This window comes from Pleurodeles waltl, chromosome 6 (genome assembly GCF_031143425.1).
Source record: "Pleurodeles waltl isolate 20211129_DDA chromosome 6, aPleWal1.hap1.20221129, whole genome shotgun sequence".
In the NCBI taxonomy this organism is placed as follows: Eukaryota; Metazoa; Chordata; class Amphibia; order Caudata; family Salamandridae; genus Pleurodeles; species Pleurodeles waltl.
This window is the reverse complement of record NC_090445.1, coordinates 1,716,016,958-1,716,023,672: the sequence shown is the minus strand read 5'-3', so window position 1 is coordinate 1,716,023,672 and position 6,715 is coordinate 1,716,016,958. Positions and strand designations below refer to the sequence as shown.

At 57.8% G+C, this 6,715-nt stretch overlaps 1 protein-coding gene across 1 annotated transcript in view; it reads left to right on the top strand.

Moving 5' to 3' along the window:
* The first annotated feature begins 691 nt into the window (after positions 1-691).
* TAP1 (transporter 1, ATP binding cassette subfamily B member) overlaps positions 692-6,715 on the top strand; it is a 204,680-nt gene continuing 198,656 nt past the window's right edge. Inside the window, exon 1 of the mRNA XM_069241937.1 lies at positions 692-1,006. The gene's annotated coding sequence lies outside the window, so the exon portion shown is untranslated. The remainder of the gene's footprint in view (positions 1,007-6,715) is intronic.

Below are 6,715 nucleotides of genomic sequence, written 5' to 3'. Positions count from 1 at the left end.
AGGACAGTGACAGAGGAGGGTGGGACGTTGACAGAGGAGAGGGTACGACAGTGACAGAGGAGGGTGGGACAGTGACAGAGGACGGTAGGATAGTGACAGAGGAGGGTGGGTCAGTGACAGAGGTGGGTAGGACAGTGACAGAGGAGGGTAGGACAGTGACAGGAGGGTGGGACAGTGACAGAGGAGGGTAGGACAGTGACAGAGACAGTGGGACAGTGACAGAAGAGGGTGGGTCAGTGACAGAGAAGGGTAGGACAGTGACAGAGGGGGGTAGGACAGTGACAGGAGGGTGGGACAGTGACAGAGGAGGGTAGGACAGTGACAGGAGGGTGGGACAGTGACAGAGACAGTGGGACAGTGACAGAGGAGGGTGGGTCAGTGACCGACAAGGGTAGGACAGTGACAGAGGAGGGTAGGACAGTGACAGGAGGGTGGGACAGTGACAGAGGAGGGTGGGACAGTGACAGAGAAGGGTAGGACAGTGACAGAGGAGGGTGGGGCAGTGACAGAGAAGGGTAGGGCAGTGACAGAGGAGGGTGGGACAGTGACAGAGAAGGGTCGGTGGGTAGGGCACAGAGAGGACAGGACAGGGCAGAGGAGGCAAGGGCAGGAAGAGAGAAGCAGAAGAGGCAGAGAAGGCAGAGCCAGGAGGGAGGAGAGGAGGGCAGGGCCGGGGAGGGCAGAGCCAGGAGGGAGGAGAGAAGGGCAGGGCCGGGGAGGGCAGGAGAGACGCTTCTGCTCTTTCAGTTTCATTTTCCGCTCAGAGCTGGGACCGGAGCCAGGGGGAGTCCGGGGAGGAGACACTAGAGAGGGGGGAGGGCAGTGACCGAGGAGGGCAGTGACAGAGGAGGGTAGGACACAGAGAGGACAGGACGCGGCAGAGGGGCAGTAACTCGACGGGGAAAGGCAGGAAGAGAGAAGCAGAAGGGGCGTGGGGGACGGACCTCGAGAGGACCCACCTGGCTCACAGCTCCGGAGAGCACGAGGCGGCCTCGCAGCGCTACAGGTGAGCTGGGGGCTGGGACAGGTAGCGGGGGTGCTGCTCCTGAGGGCAGCCGGTTGTCTCTCTGCCCCTCGCCCCCTTCCCTGGACGTCTCTCACCTGCTCTGCCTGCCCTCTCTGCCCGCGCTCCCTCTGTCCTCACTGCTACCGTCCCATCTCCTGTGGTTCTGCCCCCTCTTTACCTGCCCATCTCCTGTGCTTCTGCCCCCTCTTTACCTGCCCATCTCCTTTGCTTCTGCCCCCTCTTTACCTGCCCATCTCCTGTGGTTCTGCCCCCTCTTTACCTGCCCATCTCCTTTGCTTCTGCCCCTCTTTACCTGCCCATCTCCTGTGGTTCTGCCCCCTCTTTACCTGCCCATCTCCTGTGGTTCTGCCCCCTCTTTACCTGCCCATCTCCTTTGCTTCTGCCCCCTCTTTACCGTCCCATCTCCTGTGCTTCTGCCCCCTCTTTACCGTCCCATCTCCTGTGCTTCTGCCCCCTCTTTACCGTCCCATCTCCTGTGCTTCTGCCCCCTCTTTACCGTCCCATCTCCTTTGCTTCTGTCCCCTCTTTACCTGCCCATCTCCTGTGGTTCTGTCCCCTCTTTACCTGCCCATCTCCTGTGCTTCTGCCCCCTCTTTACCTGCCCATGTCCTTTGGCTCTGTCCTCCCCCCTTACCTGCCCCCTCATTCTCTGCCCATGCACCCCTCTGTGTTTCCTCTGCTCTCCCCCCTGTCCTGTCTCTCCCCCTTACACCCGCTCTTCTCGCCTTGTCCCTGTTTGTCTCTTCCTGTCTGTCTCTGACTCCCTGTCTGTGGCGCCCTCTGTCTGTCTGTCTGTCTGTATGTCTGTCCACCTGCTGTCCCTCGGAATCTCTTTCGCTTTCACTCGGTCTGCCAACGCCCCCGCCGGAGAGAGGGGAGCGCCTGTGCCCCCGGTCCGTGCCAGTCACAGGGGTCTACTGTGTGTGCCAAGAGCGCCTGTGCCCCCGGTATGTGCCAGTCACAGGGATCAACCGTATGCCAGGAGCGCATGTGCCCCCGGTATGTGCCAGTCACAGGGATCTTCGGTATGTGCCAGGAGCGCATGTGCCCCCGGTCCGTGCCAGTCACAGGGGTCTGCTGTGTGTGCCAAGAGCGCCTGTGCCCCCGGTATGTGCCAGTTATAGGGATCAAGCGTATGCCAGGAGCGCATGTGCCCCCGGTATGTGCCAGTCACAGGGATCTTCGGTATGTGCCAGGAGCGCATGTGCCCCCGGTGTGTGCCAGTCACAGGGATCTTCGGTATGTGCCAGGAGCGCATGTGCCCCCGGCCCGTGCCAGTCACAGGGGTCTACTGTGTGTGCCAAGAGCGCCTGTGCCCCCGGTATGTGCCAGTCACAGGGGTCTACTGTGTGTGCCAAGAGCGCCTGTGCCCCCGGTATGTGCCAGTCACAGGGGTCTACTGTGTGTGCCAAGAGCGCCTGTGCCCCCGGTATGAGTCAGCCATAGGGATCAACCGTATGCCAGGAGCGCATGTGCCCCCGGTATGTGCCAGTCACAGGGATCTTCGGTATGTGCCAGGAGCGCATGTGCCCCCGGTCCGTGCCAGTCACAGGGATCTTCGGTATGTGCCAGGAGCGCCTGTGCCCCCGGTATGTGCCAGTCATAGGGATCAACCGTATGCCAGGAGCGCATGTGCCCCCGGTATGTGCCAGTCACAGGGATCTTCGGTATGTGCCAGGAGCGCATGTGCCCCCGGTCCGTGCCAGTCACAGGGGTCTGCTGTGTGTGCCAAGAGCGCCTGTGCCCCCGGTATGTGCCAGTCACAGGGGTCAAGCGTATGCCAGGAGCGCATGTGCCCCCGGCCCGTGCCAGTCACAGGGGTCAACCGTATGCCAGGAGCGCATGTGCCCCCGGTGTGTGCCAGTCACAGGGATCTTCGGTATGTGCCAGGAGCGCATGTGCCCCCGGCCCGTGCCAGTCACAGGGGTCTACTGTGTGTGCCAAGAGCGCCTGTGCCCCCGGTATGTGCCAGTCACAGGGGTCTACTGTGTGTGCCAAGAGCGCCTGTGCCCCCGGTATGAGTCAGCCATAGGGATCAACCGTATGCCAGGAGCGCATGTGCCCCCGGTATGTGCCAGTCACAGGGATCTTCGGTATGTGCCAGGAGCGCATGTGCCCCCGGTCCGTGCCAGTCACAGGGGTCTGCTGTGTGTGCCAAGAGCGCCTGTGCCCCCGGTATGTGCCAGTCACAGGGGTCAAGCGTATGCCAGGAGCGCATGTGCCCCCGGCCCGTGCCAGTCACAGGGGTCAACCGTATGCCAGGAGCGCATGTGCCCCCGGTGTGTGCCAGTCACAGGGATCTTCGGTATGTGCCAGGAGCGCATGTGCCCCCGGTGTGTGCCAGTCACAGGGATCTTCGGTATGTGCCAGGAGCGCATGTGCCCCCGGTGTGTGCCAGTCACAGGGATCTTCGGTATGTGCCAGGAGCGCATGTGCCCCCGGTGTGTGCCAGTCACAGGGATCTTCGGTATGTGCCAGGAGCGCATGTGCCCCCGGTCTGTGCCAGTCACAGGGATCTTCGGTTTGTGTCAGGCGCGCATGTAGACAACGTGCTGGGGGGGGGGGGAGCCGAACGTGCGCATTTCGGGCGTTTTGGGTCAGGTTCGACCTGACGAAACACAGGCGGGAAAGAGGTCAGCCACGGGCTGAGTGTGCAACAACGGGTGTTACCACAGTGTGCAATCTGAACCCGGGTGGTAATACCGTGGAGTGAGTGTGCAACGACAGGTGTTACCACAGTGTGCAATCTGTACCTGGGTGGTAATACCGTGGAGTGAGTGTGCAACGACTGGTGTTACCACAGTGTGCAATCTGTACCCGGGTGGTAATACCGTGGAGTGAGTGTGCACAAAAGGTGTTACCACAGCGTGCACTCTATTCCTAGGAAGTAATACTGCAGGGAGAGTATGCAGCAACCTGGTGTTACCACAGTGTGCAATCTGGGACCATGCAGTAATACCGTGAGGCGAGTGTGCAATGCCTCAGTGTTACCGCAGTGTTCAATCTGTGTCCGGGTGGTAATATGTGCAGTGACTGGTGTTACCACAGTGTGCAATCTGTGACCATGAGCTAATATCATGGGGTGAGTGTGCAACGACCGGTGTTACCACAGTGTGCAGTGTATGCCGAAGGAGTAATACCGCAGGGTGACTGCGCATCAAGCCGGTGTTACCACAATGTGCAATCTGTGACCATCCAGTAATACCGTGAGGCGAGTGTGCAATGACTCAGTGTCATCGCAGTGTTCGATCTGTGCCTGGGCACTAATACAGTGGGGTGAGTGTGCAACGACTGGTGTTCCCACAGTGTGCAATCTGTGCCCAGGTGGTAATAGAGCTGGGTGAATGTGCAACAGGCTGGTGTTACCATAGTGTGTGATCTGTCCCGGGATGGTAATACCGCAAAGTGAGTGTAGAACGACTCGGAATTACCGCAGTAAACAGTGCCTCGTGTTACTGCAGAAATCAGGATCTGGTCTTGGCGTTACCACAGCAATCAGGATCAGGGCCTCAGTTTTACCACAGCAATCAGGGCCATTGTTAGGTTCTTGCCGCCGTCCTGAGCCCTGTCGGCTTCCGTCCAGTGCCTGCTGATATTAATAAGTGCTTCCCGTTCTGATTTCTGTCCACCTTTGGTGATATTAATCGATGCTTGGGTCAGTCTCTGAAACTGAGTGATATTCCAAGATGTCTCTGCTCGGGCCCCTGACAATGGTAGTTCTGCGCAGGGCGGCGAACAAGGACATGAGTGAGGCACCCCAGCCCTCATGTTGCAGCAGATGTGCCTTGTAGTCTGGCGGAGTCCTCTGCTTGTTGCAGTGTACCCCCACCACAGAGACGGGCACCAACAAGGATGACATGTACAACACAACATGGTGCCAACCCCTTTGTGTGGCGGTGCTTGTGGGAGGCCTGCTTCTAAGCGCATCATGATAAAAGCTCGTTCATACACAGGGAGGATGTCGGCTAACCCTGACCACGGACAGGCCGGCACTGCTGAAATGCACCCCCTGTTTACCAGCCTCGTCGTGCTCAGTAAGGCCACGGCTGGCGGTGCCCAATGCCTGTACCCACGTATATGCCTTAAAGTTCGGGTGGCATTTGTCATGTCGCGTCTCAGTGGTGATGTAACGAGCGCGCGGGGAGAGGAATCTCAGTCCAGATCCAGGGGTGCCAGGAGACCCCCACCTATGTACGTGACCCTGTGGGCCACCCGCAGGTCACATGTGTGAGATAATTAAAGGGCGAGGCCTGTAGTGCCGGGAGGCTCGCAAACCTGTGCCCTTGGAGGCCCAGTGTTTATTGGGGCGCGCCCCTGGCACCACACAACAGACTGGCGACGAGGACGGGGTGCCCGTCACAGGGACGCCAAAGCACGAGGCACCTCCGCGTGACACTGTGCGTGAGAGAAGCGTGGTGGGGAAAAGCAAACAAAAGAACCACACTGAAGCGGCCACGCAAGGTGAGAGTGACGTCACATTATCTCCCAAGGAGCAGACGCCCACAAAGTCACCAGAGCGTCCAATCAGAAAAAAAATATATGAATAAATAATAAGAGTGAAGAACCCGCCCTACAACCCATCAAAAAAAAAAAAAAAAGTGAGAAGAAAGGGAACGAGTGGGGAGCGTAGGAGCCACCAGCAGAGAAGCGCCCCCATGCACGTGCACTGGACGCTGAAGAAGTACAGTGACAGTGGGGAGCGCAATCACATGCTGGGATAAGTACCCAACAACCACACCAGAGACAAGTGACGAAACGGCATCCGACAGAGGGCCAAATCACTGCTAACGACACCCCGAAAGGGGGACCCGCAAGTCACCATGTCTAACATACCTCCTGTAGAGCCGTTCATCATAGAAGGTGCTCTGTCCGCGCAAGCCTCCGATGGAAAGACTGGGTAGAACATGTGGCCCTCTTTTTTGATACAATGAAGATAGAAAATTACAGGAAACGGGCCATGATCCTCCACCTAGAAGGCAAAGAACTACACTGAATCTCCAAAACACTCCCAGAGGTAGTCCCCAGAAAACGTCACCCTAATAGCATCACTCAATATGTAGTTCGCACCCATGGTGAACAGGGTCTATGAACGATTCATATTCAGGAAACAAGTGAATGAGTCCCTTGACGTGTTCCACACCAGACTTAAGGAGCTAGCAAGCTCATGTGGCTTTGAGGAAGAGAGCAAAGACATCAGAGGCCAAATCATTCAGAGCTGTGGCTCCGCAAAATTAAGTGAACGCATCCTGGAAGAACCAGGGAAGATCCCTCACAGACATTCTAATGATGGGCCGAAACAGAGACATCTTCAAGGCCCGAGCATCTCATATAGTCAGCTCTCCAGAAGACCGTCAAGACGAAACCGATCAATGCCATCACGTCAACAGTTCCCCCAAGAAAGCCCCCAAGAAAAGGTCCACCTCCTAAGTCGTGCGTGTACTGTAGAGTCCCCATACACTGCAGCGTTGATTGCCCTGCGAGAGGAAAGAGATGCGCAGCCTGACAAGCACAACCGCTTCTCCAAGGTATGCCGATCCAGCGCAAAAGGGGCAACCCGAGCCACTGTCAACACCCTAACAGAACCGCAAAGTGACATGGATCATGACGAAGAGACTGAACACACAGTTCATGCGGTGTTTACAGTGGGAAAAGCGTCAAGAATATCTCACCACCTTCCGCAATGCCAAG